The 15,304-nt window shown below is 41.1% G+C and overlaps 1 protein-coding gene across 11 annotated transcripts in view; it reads left to right on the forward strand.

The window, feature by feature from the left end:
* The window catches only part of CEP128 (centrosomal protein 128), a 620,584-nt gene that overhangs the window by 55,500 nt on the left and 549,780 nt on the right, over positions 1–15,304 (forward strand). The gene's annotated exons all lie outside the window — the stretch shown is intronic.

Raw genomic sequence — 15,304 nt, forward strand, 5'->3', positions numbered from 1 at the left:
CCCGGGAAGGCAGTGGAGGATGGCCCAAGTGCTTGGGCCCTGCACCCGCATGGGAGACCAGGAGGAAGCACCTGGCTCCTGGCTTTGGATCGGTGCAGTGCCGGCCATAGCGGCCATTTGGGGGATGAACCAACGGAAGGAAGACCTTTCTCTCTTGTCTCTCTCTCTCACTGATTATAACTCTACCTGTTAAATAAATAAAAAAATAAAAATATGTTCTTGTATGTTTCTGTACCTCTTATAAAATGTCCATGAATTTTTGTATATTAAAGTTGGAAGTATCATAACAGTGGTATGAATATATTTCGAGACATTCATGAAAAGTATAATTAAAAGTTTATTTTGGTGGAAACTTTCTTACTTTTTTGATAATATGCATTTTGCAGACCTTGTATGCATGAATTTCAAATTTTTTGTGTATCTTGTAGTTTTTGTGTTGTAGTTGCCTTGAGGCTTATCTAAAGCAGAATAATACTATTTAAGCAGATGATAACTTCTGTTGCACATATAAGCTTATATTCCCTTCAACAGTTTGTTTTTGATGTCACAATTGGCATGTTTTTAATATTGTGTGTCCTTTAATAACTTATTATAGCTTTAGTTGTTTACCATTTTGACTTTTGGCTTTGTTCTAGAGATATTTATAATTTATACACCATCATTACAGTATTGGGGTGTTATGAACTTAATTAGATGATTTACCTCTACCAGTGAGTTTTATGTTTTCATATGTATTCATGATGATGATGATTGTCCTTTTGTTTGTGTTTGATGGACTTTTTTTTTTTTTTTAAGATTTATTTATTTAAGAGACAGCGCTATAGTCAGAGAGAGGGAGAGACAGAGAAAGAGGTCTTCCATCCATCGGTTCATTCCTTAAATGGCCACAATGGCCAGAGCTGGGCAATCAGGAGCCAGGAATTTCTTCTGGGTCTCCTATGTCGGTTTAGGGGCCCTAGCACTTAGGCCATCCTCCACTGCTTTCCCAGGCCACCAGCAGAGAGCGGGGTCAGAAGAGGAGCACAATGAATTTTTTTTTTTAAAGATTTATTTATTTACTTGAAAGTCAGAGTTACACAGAGAGAAGGAGAGGCAGATAGAGAGAGAGGTCTTCCATCTGATGGTTCACTCCCCATTTGGCCGCAACGGCCGGAACTGCGCCGATTCAAAGCCAGGAGCCAGGAGCTTCTTCCAGGCTTCCCACATGGGTGTAGGGGCCCAAGGACTTGGGCCATGTTTTACTGCTTTCCCAGGCCACAGCAGAGAGCTGGATCAGAAGTGGTGCAGCCAGGATTAGAACCAGTGCCCATATGGGGTGCCGGTGCTTCATGCCAGGGCGTTAACCCACTGTGCCACAGCGCCAGCCCCCCAATGAACTTTCTTACAATGTTTCTTGTAAGGCACATCTAGTGGTAATGGATTCCCCCACTTTTTGCTTATTTGTGAAATACTTTATTTCTCATTTTTGAAAGACAACTTTTTTGAGTATAGTAGTCTTGGCTGGAAACTAACTTTTGTTTTTTAACACTTTGAATGTATCATCTTATTCTCTCCTGGCTTGTAAGATTTCTCCAAAGAAATCTGCTGGTAGTGTACAGAAGATAACTTTATATATAAATTGATGCTTTTTATTTATTTGCTGCTTTTAAAATTTTCTCTTGGTCTTTGACTTTTTATTAAAGATTTATTTATTTATTTGAAAGACAGAGTTACAGAGAGGCAGAGGCAGAGAGAGAGAGAGTTGTTCTATCCGCTGGTTCACTTTCCAGATGGCTGCAATAGCCAGAGCTGTGCTGATCTCAAGCCAGGAGCCAGGAGCTTTTTCCAGGTCTCCCACATGGGTATGGGGCACAAGCACTTGGACCGTCTTCTGCTTTCCCAGGCCATAGCAGAGAGCTGAATAGGAAGTAGAGCAGCCAGGACTCAGACCAGTGCCCATGTGGGATGTCAGCACTGCAGGCAGCAGCTTTACCCTCTTTGCCACAGCTCTGGCCCAGTCTTTGACTTTTGACAATTTGATTATAATGTATCTTGGATAGTACCTCTTTGGGTTGAATCTTTTGGGGATTTTTGAATATCATGGATCCAGATGTCTGTACTTCTCCTAAGACTTCAGATTTTAGCAATTATTTCATTAAATAAGTTTTTTGCCCCTGTTTTCCACATCTTTTCTTTCTGGGACTCACATAGCGTAAATGTTTGTTGTGGCCAGCGTTGGCATGCAGCTGGTTAAGCCTTGCCTGCAATGCTGGCATCTCATTTTGGAGTATTGATTGGAGTTCTTGCTGCCCCACTGCCTTTCCAGCTCCCTGCTAATGTGCCTAGAAAAGCAGCGGAAGATGGCCCATGTAGATGGAGATCCAGACAGAATTTCTAGCTCCTGGCTTTGGCCTGGCCCAGCCCTGGCCAAGTAGGCAAATGGGAAGTGAACTAGCAAATGAAAGATCTCCCCCCCCCCCTTTTTTTTTTTTCTGTAGATTTATTTTATTTGAAAGAGTTACACAGAGAAGGAGAGGCATAGACAGAGAGGTCTTCTACCTGCTGGTTCACTCCTCAGTTGGCCACAATGGCTGAAGCTGCGCTGATATGAAGCCAGGAGCCGGGAACTTCTTCCAATTCTCCTATGCGAGTACAGGGGCCCAAGGACTTGGGTCATCTTCCACTGCTTTCTGAGGCCATAGCAGAGAGCTGGGTTGGAAGTGGAGCAGCTGGGACTAGAACCGGCACCCTCTCCCTCTGTCTTTCCATCTCTTTATTAACTCTGCCCATCAAATAAATGAAATAAATCTTAAAAAATACCCGCTTGTTTGCTTTATGGTGTTCCATGATTTCCATTGGCTGCCTTTACCCTTTTTCACTCTCTCCTCATATTATTGAATCATTTCATAAGACCTATCTTCAAGTTCATAGATCCCTTCTTTTGCTTGATAAAGTCTGCTATTGAAGTTCTCAATTGTATATTAAAATTCACTTGTTGAATTTTTAATTCCATTAGTTATATTTAGTTCTTCATTACATATCTGTTATATTTCTCAGCAAATTGTTTTCCTGATTTCATTGAGTTATGTATTTGTATTCTTTTGCATCTTGCTGAATTTCCTTACAATCGTTTTGAAAGCTTTTTCAGGCAATCCCCAAATTTCTCTTTCACTGTTTTAGCTACTGGAGAAATGTTATGTTCCTTTGACAGTGTCATGTTTCCTTATATTTTTATGTTTCGTGTAACTTTCCTAGAAGACTTTTACCTGCAGACTAGCCTGAGGATGCTTGAAGGGCTGTATGTGGTAGCTTTGATTCTGTGTGGGTTCAGTGATGTAGTTCCAGTTTCAGCTGTGATCAACAGTATCAATGTTACATTTGCCTCAGCAGCCTAGGCTACTGGAATTTGTGATGTTGATGGTAGCTATGTAGATTATTAGAGAGAGGCTTTGGTATCCTCTTGTTCTTATCACAGTGAGAAGTGTATGCTGGGGGGAATCTCTCTTGTTGTTGGATCTGATATGGATCACAGGCAGCTACAGAGGCACTAGGATGCATGCACAGATGCTTGAAGTGATTATGGAGCCAGGTTCCTAAGCTCAGGATCTTGCAAATCCTATGTAGCATCAGAAACTTGAGGCAGAGTTTCAATTTCCAAGCCATGATTGGATGCAGTTATCCTAATAAACTGAGATCTTCTCTGATTCTCTGAGACACATTGCAGCAGCTCATGCCCAGGGGACTTGGGATGTAGCTTTGATTCCCACTGTGGGGAAAAGAACTGGGCACTCTCATAGCTCAGGGGAGGAAAGGGTACTTCGGAGGCTTGGGCCTTAGAGAGCTGGGCACAGCTAAATTTTTTTTTTTTTTTTTTTGACAGGCAGAGTGGATAGTGAGAGAGAGAGAGACAGAGAGAAAGGTCTTCCTTTTTGCCGTTGGTTCACCCTCCAATGGCTGCTGCGGCCGGCTCATCACGCTGATCCGAAGCCAGGAGCCAGGTGCTTCTCCTGGTCTCCCATGCGGGTGCAGGGCCCAAGGACCTGGGCCATCCTCCACTGCCTTCCTGGGCCATAGCAGAGAGCTGGCCTGGAAGAGGGGCAACCGGGATAGAATTTAGTTGAAAGAGTTAGAGGGGCATTGTGGGGGTGGGGAGAGAATATCTTTCATCCACTGATTCATTCCTCAAATGTCTATAATGCTGGGGCCAGGACAGGTTGAAGGCAGGAGCCTGGAACTCCATTCAGGGACCCAAGCCCTTGGACCATCTTCTGCTGCTTTCCCGGGAACATTAGCAGAGAGCTGGATCAGAAGTGGTGCAGTCAAGACTTGAACCAGTGCCCATATGGGATGCTGACTCACAGGAGGCGGCTTAACCTGCTGCACCCCAATTCTAGCCCCTCACAGCTGTATTTTTGTGACCCCGAGCCAACAGAAACAGTGGTAGCTTGGACTCCAGGGAATGAGGTGCCAGGCAATGATGACTGCAGACACTAGGATGCTGGTACATGACAGTGGCCCAGGCCCTGTAAGATCAGGTGCTACAGCAGCAAGGACCTAGGAGTGGCAAAATGCTGCTGTTACTTGGGCCCTGTGGGGTGGGGAGTAGTACAGTGATGATTTCAGTCCTTGGACAGTTATGATTCCTCAGCAGCTTAGACTGAGGAAGTACTAAGTTTGGATGTGCTTAATCCCCCAAGGGTTCATGTATGGGAAGCTTCTTCCCCATTGTGATGATGTTAAGAGGTGAGGGGACCTTTAAGAGGTAGAGCCTAATGGGAGGTTGATAGGTCATTGGAAATATTGCCCTGGGAAGGGTTTAGGGTAGTTGTTTTGGGACCCTGGTTAGTTCTCATGGGTGTTTTTATAAAAGAGCAAGGCTGGCCCCTTCCCAATCTCTGGCTTCCTGTCCTCCTGTCTTACTTGCACGTATGCTCCTGCCATTGTGATGCCATCACTGTGAGGCCCTCATTACAGCAGAGATGTTGGCACCATGCTCTTGAACCTCCAAAATTGTGAGCTAAATAGATCTCTTTTCTTTATATATTACCCAGTTTGAGATATTTTGTGATAACTATGGAAAATAGAATAACACAGGGAGTTTTGTTTAGTTTCAGTTAAATGTGGGCCTGTGACTGTTTGGTCTGGTAGGCAGGGTGGCACAGCTCAACCAAAGTTCTGATTCCATGTAGTGTGAGATGTTGTGCCTGCTCAGCTTCAAAAAGTGTTGGCATATGGGTCAGTGGAGCCCGTGGACCCCTGGGGATTGAGTACTATGCCAACTGGATACTAGAAAGTGTAGTGGGTTGTGGCTACTCTGATAGGGGCCTAGGATTTTACTATTTATGAGAATACATAAGAGGGTATTTCAAGAAATACGTGGAAAATTAAATTAAAATATGTTTATTTTGGTGTAAAAATCCACTTATACAAGTGGTCTATGGAAAGTAAATAGAAATGTGTATTCTAAAAATATGTTTATATTTCAAATTTTTCTTTTACAGCAATATAAACCCATTTTTTTAAAAAAATATTTATTTATTTGAAAGAGTTACACAGAGAGAGAAGGAGAGGCATAGACAGAGAGAGAGGTCTTCTACCTGCTGGTTCACTTCTCAGTAGGCTGCAATGGCCGAAGCTGTGTCTATCTGAAGCCAAGATCCAGGAGCTTTTTCCTGGTCTCCCTTGCGGGTTCAGGGGCCTAAGGACTTGGGCCATCTTCTACTGCTTTCCCAGGCCATAGCTGAGAGCTGGATCGGAAATGTTGCAGCCGGGACTCGAACCGACGCCCATATGGGATGCCAGCATTGCAGGTGGCGGCTTTACCTTCTGCGCCACAGCATCGGCCTCTAAACCCATTTTTAGATTGCATTTTTCAGAAATATTTTAAGTACCTATGTGTATTTGCTTATTGTTATATACTATGGCTAATAGCAATCTTGGATTATTTTATTGTTTTGTTGAGATAATTTAAGAGTTGAACTATTTAAGTATTTCTGGCTTATCCTTAATTGCTGGCCCTTTAGGATTCTAGTCCAAAGGCTGCTAGGGAGGAAGATGGTTAACCAGGGTTCCTTTCCTTGAAAGGTTCTAAACTCCCAAATTTTTGCCTTTAACCCCACAGTCTCTAAAAACTTGAACTTCTCAGTGTTTGAACTCGCTGGTTTGAACTAGGGCTTTTAATTGACTGAAAGACAGACCAACCTCTCAGAGTTTGTTTCTTTTCCTGTATTTTATTCTCATATGTCCTTATTCCTTTTTTTTTTTTAGCTTTCTTGTGCCTTAAAATACATTTTTATTTAAAATACTTGTCTATTTTATCTGAATTATCTAGGCTACTATTTTTGGAAGTGAAACTTCCTGGATTTTTTTTGTATGTATTAGATTCTGTTACTATATTTGCTATTATTAATGCACAAAATTTAGCTAAGCTTTTTTATGATTTATTTTATTTACTTGGAAGGCAGAGAAAGAGGAGGGAAAAGGGGGAGAGAAAAGGAAAGAAGGAAGGGGAGTATGAGACACACACACAGACACACAGACAGAGAGGGAGGGGGAGAGAGAGAATCTTCTATTCACAGGTTTATTCTTTAAACGGCTGCAACATTCAAGGCTGGGCCAGAGTGAAGCTAGGAGCCAAGAACTCTATTCTGATGTCCCATCTGCCTTTCCAGGCACATTAGCAGGAAGGAAGCTGGATTGGAAGAACAGTAGCTGGGACTCAAACTAACATTCTGATACGGTATGCCAGCATTGTAAGCATCTGCTTAATCCTCTGTGCCACTATGCTGGCCATGTAACTAAATTTTTCACTGTAAAAATTTGATTTGCTTGTTAAATTGATATACAACTTGTGAATATTACTGTAAAAGAGCTTTGGTCCAAACTTTGTTGTCCCTTGTATTCTGCTGAGCTCTTTCTAGACCTGAGTGAGTGATATTCACATCTGGCTATATTGTCATGCTATTTTTTTGAAATTGCTAGATAGGTTGGTTGATTTGAATTTATGACTTGATAATAATAATTTGCCTAATATACATCACATTTTGTTAAGTTTCACTTTTTACCATGTGACAAGAGAACTAATAATGAAGTTATTTCATTTGACTTTTTTCACATAGCAAATAAAACTACCAAGTTTTATCTTACATATATTCTGTAGTTTACTGTGTGTTTAAAGTGTAACCACTGAGCAAAAAGCAGTTAGCTGAATTCAAAGGAAGCCAAACTCTTTCCTAAGATTATTGCCATACATCAAGATTTAGTCTACATCAGATAAAGCTGTGATTGACTGACTAGATACCATATTCACTGCTTTTCAACTGATTGGTACAGTTGCTCAATACAGTTTGCCTGTTAAACCAACTGTCCAGTGTATCCAGTTGATTAGGGCACAGCCTTTTATATTGTCTAAACGCAGAATATTGTACACACCAAGTTGTGAACTTGGTTGAATTGTTTGTGTGCCATTTCCTCTGAGCAAGTTGTTCTGATACAGCTTGTTTCGTGCTTTTGATAATTTGTTGTCTAAATAGGGTTGTCTCATAATACACCATGAGTGAATTCATGGGTAGTACTGATTAAGAACAGTTGTTGGGGGCCAGCACTGGGGCTTTCTTGGTTAATCCTCTGCCTGTGGCGCTGCATCCCATATGTGCATTGGGTTCTAGTCCCGGTTGCTCCTCTTTCAGTCCAGCTCTCTGCTGGGGCCAGGGAGGGCAGTGGAGGATGGCCCAAGTGCTTGGGCCCCTGCACCTGCATGGGAGACCAGGAGGAAGCACCTCGCTCCTGGCTTCGGATTGGTGTAGCTCCGGCCGTAGCGGCCATTTGTGGGATGAACCAATGGAAGGAAGACCTTTCTCTCTGTCTCTCTCACTGTCTAACTCTATCTGTCAAATAAATTAAAAACAAAAACAAAAACAAAACAGTTGTCTTGGGGCCAGTACTGTGGCTCAGTGGGGTAAAGCCCAGTCTGTAGTGCTGGCATCCCATATGGGCGCTGGTTCGAGTCCTGGCTGCTCCACTTCCGATCCAGCTCTCTGCTATGGCATGGGAAAGCAGTAGAAGATGGCTCAAGTTCTTGGGCCCCTGCCCCCATGGAAGAAGTTTCTAACTCCTAACTTTGGATCAGCTCGGCTCTGGCTGTTGATATCATCTGGGGAGTGAACCAGTGGATGGAAGACCTCTCTTTCTCACTCTCTCTGGCTTTACCTCTCTCTGTAACTCTTTCAAATAAATAAAATAAATCTTTTTTTTTTAAAGAAACAGTTGTCTAATATAAAATTTAAAAACAATATTGTTTAAGTTTACAAGGTTTTATGAAGGCCACATGATGTTTGCTTCTAGTGATTATAAGGCTTAATACAGATTTGTGACTCATTTATTGCAATTGAATTCAACATTTACATTTTATAACTGACATACTGTGTTGTATTTCTTAATTCATGCTAGCATGTTGAGAGAAAAGATGTAGTTTGTTATTTGTGTGTTAAGCTTTTCAGAGGCAGCAGCTGTTCCCCTGCTCCAGATTTAAGTTGAAATGAAATTACCAATCTTATGCTCGTTTGCTGTGGAAAACTTTCAAATATTGTACAAATACATAAAGTAAAAATAAGTGACTGTCACGGTCTCCCCCCAGTTTCACTTTGTAGTGGCACCTGCTGGCAGTCATGTTTACCATGTCTTGTTCTGATGCTACAATTGTTTATCGTGCGTGTTGGTCTCAGTGACTAAAATATATCATGAAAGCTTATGGAGTACATTTTTCTTTGAGAGAAAAAAGTATTGGTTGCTGTCACACATGCCAAGATCTGATTTGTTAATTCTTTGTGAATCATAATTGTTTGTTTAAAATTGCGCTTTGGATGGCAAAGTTACTATTGATAGCATAATGTTATGAAAAATATTTTTAACACTTGTGATAAACAATTAATATTGTGTCGGCTACATGCCTTAGGGAAAATTTCAGTTCATTGGTTGTCTAGATTTTACCCAGTTGAGTGTGATATGACTGCATATTAAGTTTGATTATTTGTGGAGAAAATAGTCTATTTTATTTTTCTATAGACAGGTTATTAAAAATAAAAATATAAGAATGGATCCTGCTGTTTTTAGAAGCATTTATTATTAATAAATTCTATAGTTTTCTCAATAGCACATTTAGGATAACATAGTTATTGTATAGGCTAAAATAACAGAATATATAAAATACACTTAAATAAATTTTAAACTTCAGATACTCATAGAGTTAAAGATGTTGAGGTATTAAGATGTTGAAAAGTCATAATACAATCCCATGAGAAGAATGTTTTTGCTTTTGTATGTTTCAGTTCCTTTCATTAAATGTAATATATTTGAAAGCCATTATTTTTATTTATCTATAAATTTCCTGTTTTATAACAGTATGGAGATTTAGGATGTTTTGATGTCTTAATAATATAAATGATAAAGGATTCAGATAAAATGAATTCTTTTATAATGAATTACATATTTATGTTTTTCTTTTAGGTTTTTTTTAATGTTGAACACCTTTGTACTCTTTTTTTTTTTTTAAGATTTATTTTATTTGTTTGAAAGGCAGAGTCACAGGGAAAGGGAGAGACAGAGAGATCTTCCATCTGCTGGTTCACTCCTTAAATGGTTGGGCCAGGCTCAAGCCAGGAGTTGATTCTGGATCTCCCACGTGGGTGCAGGAGCCCAAGCACTTGGGTCATCTTCTGCTGCTTTCCTAGGGTAATTAGATGGGAGCTAGATTGGAGAGGAGCAGCTGGGACTCAAACTGGCACCCATATGGGATGCCAGGATTGCAGGCAGTGGCTTTACTACTGTGTCACGATGCTGGCCCTTAGGTTTTAGAGATAGAAAAATAAAGAAGTTTTAATAAATGAATTCTTTAAAATAATTCCTACTGGGAGTTATAGCATCACTCCAAAGATATATGTCTATGATATATCATCATTGGAGGCCACATCATTCTTCACTGTTTTTACTTGCTCTCACTTCGATCTTCCTTGTCCCAGGGAGTGGCATCACTTGTATCCACTGGCACAGGTAATCACCTACAGTTACCCTGGATCCTTTCCTGCACACCATACTTTCAATCCTTCACAGAATGTCCTCTTAATTTCTGAAATTTTTACTGCTTTTCATACTTTTATTTTTTTAGAAAAAATATTTGATTTATTTGAGAGGCAGAGAAACAGAGAAGGAGTCAGAGAGATGGAGATCTCCTACCCACTGATTCACTCTCTAAATGCCTGTAGTAGCTTCTGTTTGGGATGAAGTCAGGATCCTGGAACCCAGTCTCTCATATGGCTGGTGGGTACCCAGCTACTTGAGCCATCACCTGCTGCTGCAGTGTGCATTATCAGAAAGCTGGAATTGAGAATGGAGCTGGGACTCTAACTCGGGCACACTGATAAGGGATGAGAGCATTCCAAGCTATGTCTTAACTAACTATGCCAAATGCTGACTACCTTCTAATACTTATGTTCAACCAGTATTTTTTCTCAGTGATTCCCTGCAGTGGCCTCCATGGCATTAGTTTTTCTACTCTTCTACTTGCCCCATCTGTGCTTTTCATGGCAGCCAAGTTATTTTCAAAAATTATCATCATACTGAATTATTTTTTAGCTTTTAAAAAATTCTACCTGGGCTGCCTCTCCATATTCCTTACCATGGCTAATGGTCATATATTCTCTGGAATTCTCTATATCCCTTGATTTGCTAAATTCATTTCTACATTAGGATCTTTTTTTTTTTTCTAAGATTTTATTTATTTACTTTTTAGTCAGAGAGGCAGAGGCAGAGAGAGGAGGTCAGTCTTCCATCCGTTGGTTCACTCCCTAGATGGCTGCAGCTGCTGGAGCTGCGCCAATCCGAAGCCAGGAGCCAGGAGCTCCCATATATAGGTCTCCCATGCGGGTGCAGGGTCCCAAGACTTAGCCTGTCTTCCAGTGCTTTCCTGGGCCATAGCAGAGAGCTGGATTGGAAGTGGAGCAACCAGGACTCAAACTGGCACCCGTATAGGATGCCGGCACTGCAGGTGATGGCTTTACCCACTGTGCCACAGTGCCAGCCCCTGCATTAGGATCTTTAAACTTGTTTTCTTTTGTTAAATTTTTACATGATGATCTCTCTTGTCATTTAGGTCACCAGTGAAATTCACTCCTTAATAGGACTTTCCTGCCTCCCCTTTTCAGTCATGTAATTTATACCACGTACCATACTAAATGTATGGCTCTATGTATCGCCTTTATAATTAATATATTTTTGAGATTTGAGATTTAGATGTTGTACTTGCTTAGCATTTTGCAGTTCACTAAGTGCTTACTCTTTCTATCAGTTAAGATTGGTTGCAACCATGAATGACAGAAAATCCCAAATAACTGTGGCTTTTTGGAAAATAAAAGGTATTTCTCTCTTGTGGGAAAATCTCAGTCTGGCATTACAAGTTCTCTGAAATTCTCCATATTGACTAACAGTGTATTAGGGACTCTGGCTTTTTCTCTCGTGCTGTTTTTTTCTACTCGTATGGTCTCAACTTCATGATGTATGATGGCAGTGTCTAGATAGCAGAATGGAGAAAGAGTTGAGTAAGGAAACAAAATATGCCCATATGCTATCTATTGTGGTATGTTTTTATTTCTTGAAGTTGTCACCTGACACTTAAACACATTTGTCAGAATTTAATCACATGGCCGCCTAGCAGCTGAGAAGAAAATGTATTGTTCGTATTTGACAGCTGCTTGTCTAGTAGTAAATTCTCTTAGTAGAGAGGAAAGGAGATGGGAAACACAGATACTGTAGAACAGCTCTCATTTTCAGCCTCATCGTTTATTTGTGTTTGTGTGTGCATATTTATATGTATACACACACATACATATATATTTGTTTATTTTGTTTTAAAGGTAGAGTGACAAAGAGAAAAGGATAAACACAGAGAGAAAGAAGTCTGCTGGTTTACTCCCCAAATGGCTGGAATGGCTGGGGCTGGTCCAGGCCAAAGCCAGGAGCCTGGAACCCGTCCTTGTCTCCCACATGCGTGGCAGGGTCCCCTATAGTTGGGCCTCTTTTGCTGCCTTCCTAGGTGCCTTAGCAGGAAGTTGGATTGGAAGCAGAGCAGCTGGAACTTGAACTGGTGCTCTGATATGAGATGCTGACATTGCTAGCAGTTTAACCCTCTGTGTCAGAACACTGATGCTTCATTTGTATTTTTCTTTTCAGTACTGGGTACTTTTACACCACGCCAGTCTGAACGGCTAGCAGGGCAAGTTCCATCGTTCTTATTTTATAGATGATGACATTTATTTCTAGAGAATTTAAATTACTTGAATAGCTTAAATAATGTGTGCTTCATTTAGAAGGCTACTCAGAAGGCCAGTACATGGCAGGGCTGGAAGTAAAGTTGTGGTTATTGGGGCCAGCGTTGTGTTGTAATGGGTAAAGCTGCCACCTGCAATGGCAACATCCCATATGGATGCCCATTTGAGTTCTGGCTGCTCCACTTCCAATCAAGCTCCCTGCTACTGTGCCTGAGAAAGCAACAGAAAATGGTCCAAGTACACCTGCCACCTAGGGGAGAGATCCCGAAGAAGCTCCTGGCTTCAGCCTGGTCCAGCCCTGGCTTTGGCAGCAATCTGGGCAGTGAACCAGTAGAACGAAGATCTCTCTATATATACTGTCCTTCTCTGTCTACATCTGCCTTTGAAATAAGTAAAATAAATCTTTAAAAACAAAAGATGTGGTCCTGTATCACTGAATTATAGAGATGCCCATTACTTATGTAAATTGTAGTGTTTTGAGTTGAAGGATAAATTTCTATGGAATAGTTGGAAATTTTTTGGATGCAGTGGAGAATATATACGTTATTTCTTTATCAGACTCTCCAGCTTATTTTCTGGATTAGGGTTTATTTGAAAACAGGTAAAAACATTGTATTATCTGTTGCTTTGTAGTGTGTTTACCCAAACTTGCTAGCTTAAAACACCAGTTATTATCTGGCACTTGCAGGGGATTAGGAGTCCAAATGTGGCTTAGTGGGCACCGGTGGCCATGGTTTTCTCACTGCAGTTTTCTGCTGGATCTACTGAATTGGGTCTGCTCCCTGAATCATCATGCGATTGTGTTTAGGATCCATTTCTTTATGTGTCATTGGACTTGAGGAATCAGTTTGTCATGACATGTTGTTCAGAGACCTCTCCTTTTCTTTGACAAATGATATCTCTGTGGAGGATCTGAAACCATGATAGTGTGCTCAATCAGATCATGCAAATGAGCAAATGCTAGCAAGTTGGAGTCATTCTTGTTACCTAATCCTGTTACTTTTGCTTTGATTTCTCTTTATCAGAAATTTCTAGCGCCATCCAGCATTCAAAGGTAGGGTATATAGAAAGTACATGAGTACCAGAAAGTGGGGATCATTGGAACCTATGTCAGAAGCTGCATAATGCAAACATTTTTATCAAAATTAAAAATGCAACTAATTTATGATCCAGCAATCCCACTTCTGGGTGTACATATGTCCAAAGGAAATGAAATCAGTATCTCAAAATTAAATCAGTATCCGCATTTGTTGACCCCTAAATGTTTAAAAGAAATTGTAGAAATATGAGGAGTCTGCAGAAGTTCCTGGAAAATGCCTATTATGAAAAAAACCATGGATTTTTAAAAAGATATTTATTTGTTTTATGTGAAAATCAGAGTTACACAGAGAGAGGATAGGCAGAGAGATAGAGGTCTTTCTATGCTGGTTCACTCCCCAACTGGTTGCGGTGGTCGGAGCTGTGCCAACCCAAAGCCAGGAGCCTAGAGCTTCTTCCGGGTCTCCCATGTGGATGCAGGGACCCAAGTTCTTGGGACATTTTCTACTGCTTTCCTAGGCTGTAGCAGAGAGCTGGATCGGATGTGTTGCATCCGGGATGCAAACCAACACCCATATGGGATACCAGCACTTTACCTGCTATGCCACAGCTCCAGCCCCAAAAGAACCATGGATTTAAAAAATGTTCTTTTTGCATCAAACTAAACATACTTTAACTTTATCTTTCTGTGAACTTTTTAAAGTACATCCATATGCTGTAGACTGTTATTCAGCCTTCAGAAGGAAACCCAGTCACCTGTAACGACATGGATGAACCTGGAGGACATGATGCTAAGTGAAAGAGACAAGCGCAAAAAGATACATACTGCATGATTTCACTTACATGTGAAATCTAAAAAAAGGTCTCTCATAAAAGAATAGAAAGGTGGTTTCTGGGCAGGGGGAGTTTGGGGGATGGGGAAAATGGAGAGATGTAGGTCACGGGGAATGAAGAGTCAGTTATGTAGGATGGATAAGTTCAGGATATGTAATGTACGGCTTGGTGACTATAGTTAATAATGTTGCATTGTGTACTTGAAATTTGCTGAGAGTGGATCTTAGTTCTCATCCACAAAAAAATGGTCTTCCGTAGTGGCTGCCCAATTTTCCATTTCCATCAGCAGTGCTCCAGGGTTGGTTTCTCCACATCCTCTCTAGTGCTTGTTATTTTTGCTTATTTATTTATATTAAATTTTTATTTATTTGAAAGAGAGAGACAGAAACAAAGGGAAATCTTCCATCTGTTGGTGTATTCCCCAAATGCCCACATCAACCAAGACTGGTCCAGGCTGAAGTCAGGAGACTAGGACTCAATGTTGGTCTCCCATGTGGGTGTCTGGGACCCAACAACTTGAGCCATCATCTGCTGCCTCCTAAGGTGCACATGAGTAAGAAGCTGGAATTGGGAGCAGAGTTGGGATTCAGACCTTTTCACTTTGATATTGGATGTAGTCATCTCAAGATGTCTTAACAGCTCTGCCAAATGCTTGCCACTCTGTTTTTGACTTGGTAAAAATTAAATGGAGGGGTTGACGCTGTGGCGTAGTGGGTGAGGCCGCTGCCTGCAGTGCTGGCACAACATATGGGCACTGGTTCGAGTCCTGGCTGCTCCACTTCCAATCCAGCTCTCTGCTATGGCCTGGGAATGCAGTACAAGATGACCCAAGTCCTTGGGCCCCCACGTCCATATGGGAGACCCAGAAGAAGCTCCTGGCTCCTGGCTTCTAATCAGCGTAGCTCCAACTGTTTTGGCCATTTGGGGAGTGAACCAGCAGATTTAAGACCTCTCTCTCTCCCCTTCTCTCTCTGTCTCTGCTTCTCTGTAACTCTGCCTTTCAAATGAATAAATAAATATTAAAAAAGATGAAATGGATTGGTGGCTTTTTCTTATCATTCAATATTGTTTTTTGTGATAGCAGGTGCTATATTCATTTTTTGATGCAATAGTAAGTTAGCTAAGGATATTAA

Source organism: Lepus europaeus, chromosome 22 (genome assembly GCF_033115175.1).
Source record: "Lepus europaeus isolate LE1 chromosome 22, mLepTim1.pri, whole genome shotgun sequence".
Classification (NCBI taxonomy): Eukaryota; Metazoa; Chordata; class Mammalia; order Lagomorpha; family Leporidae; genus Lepus; species Lepus europaeus.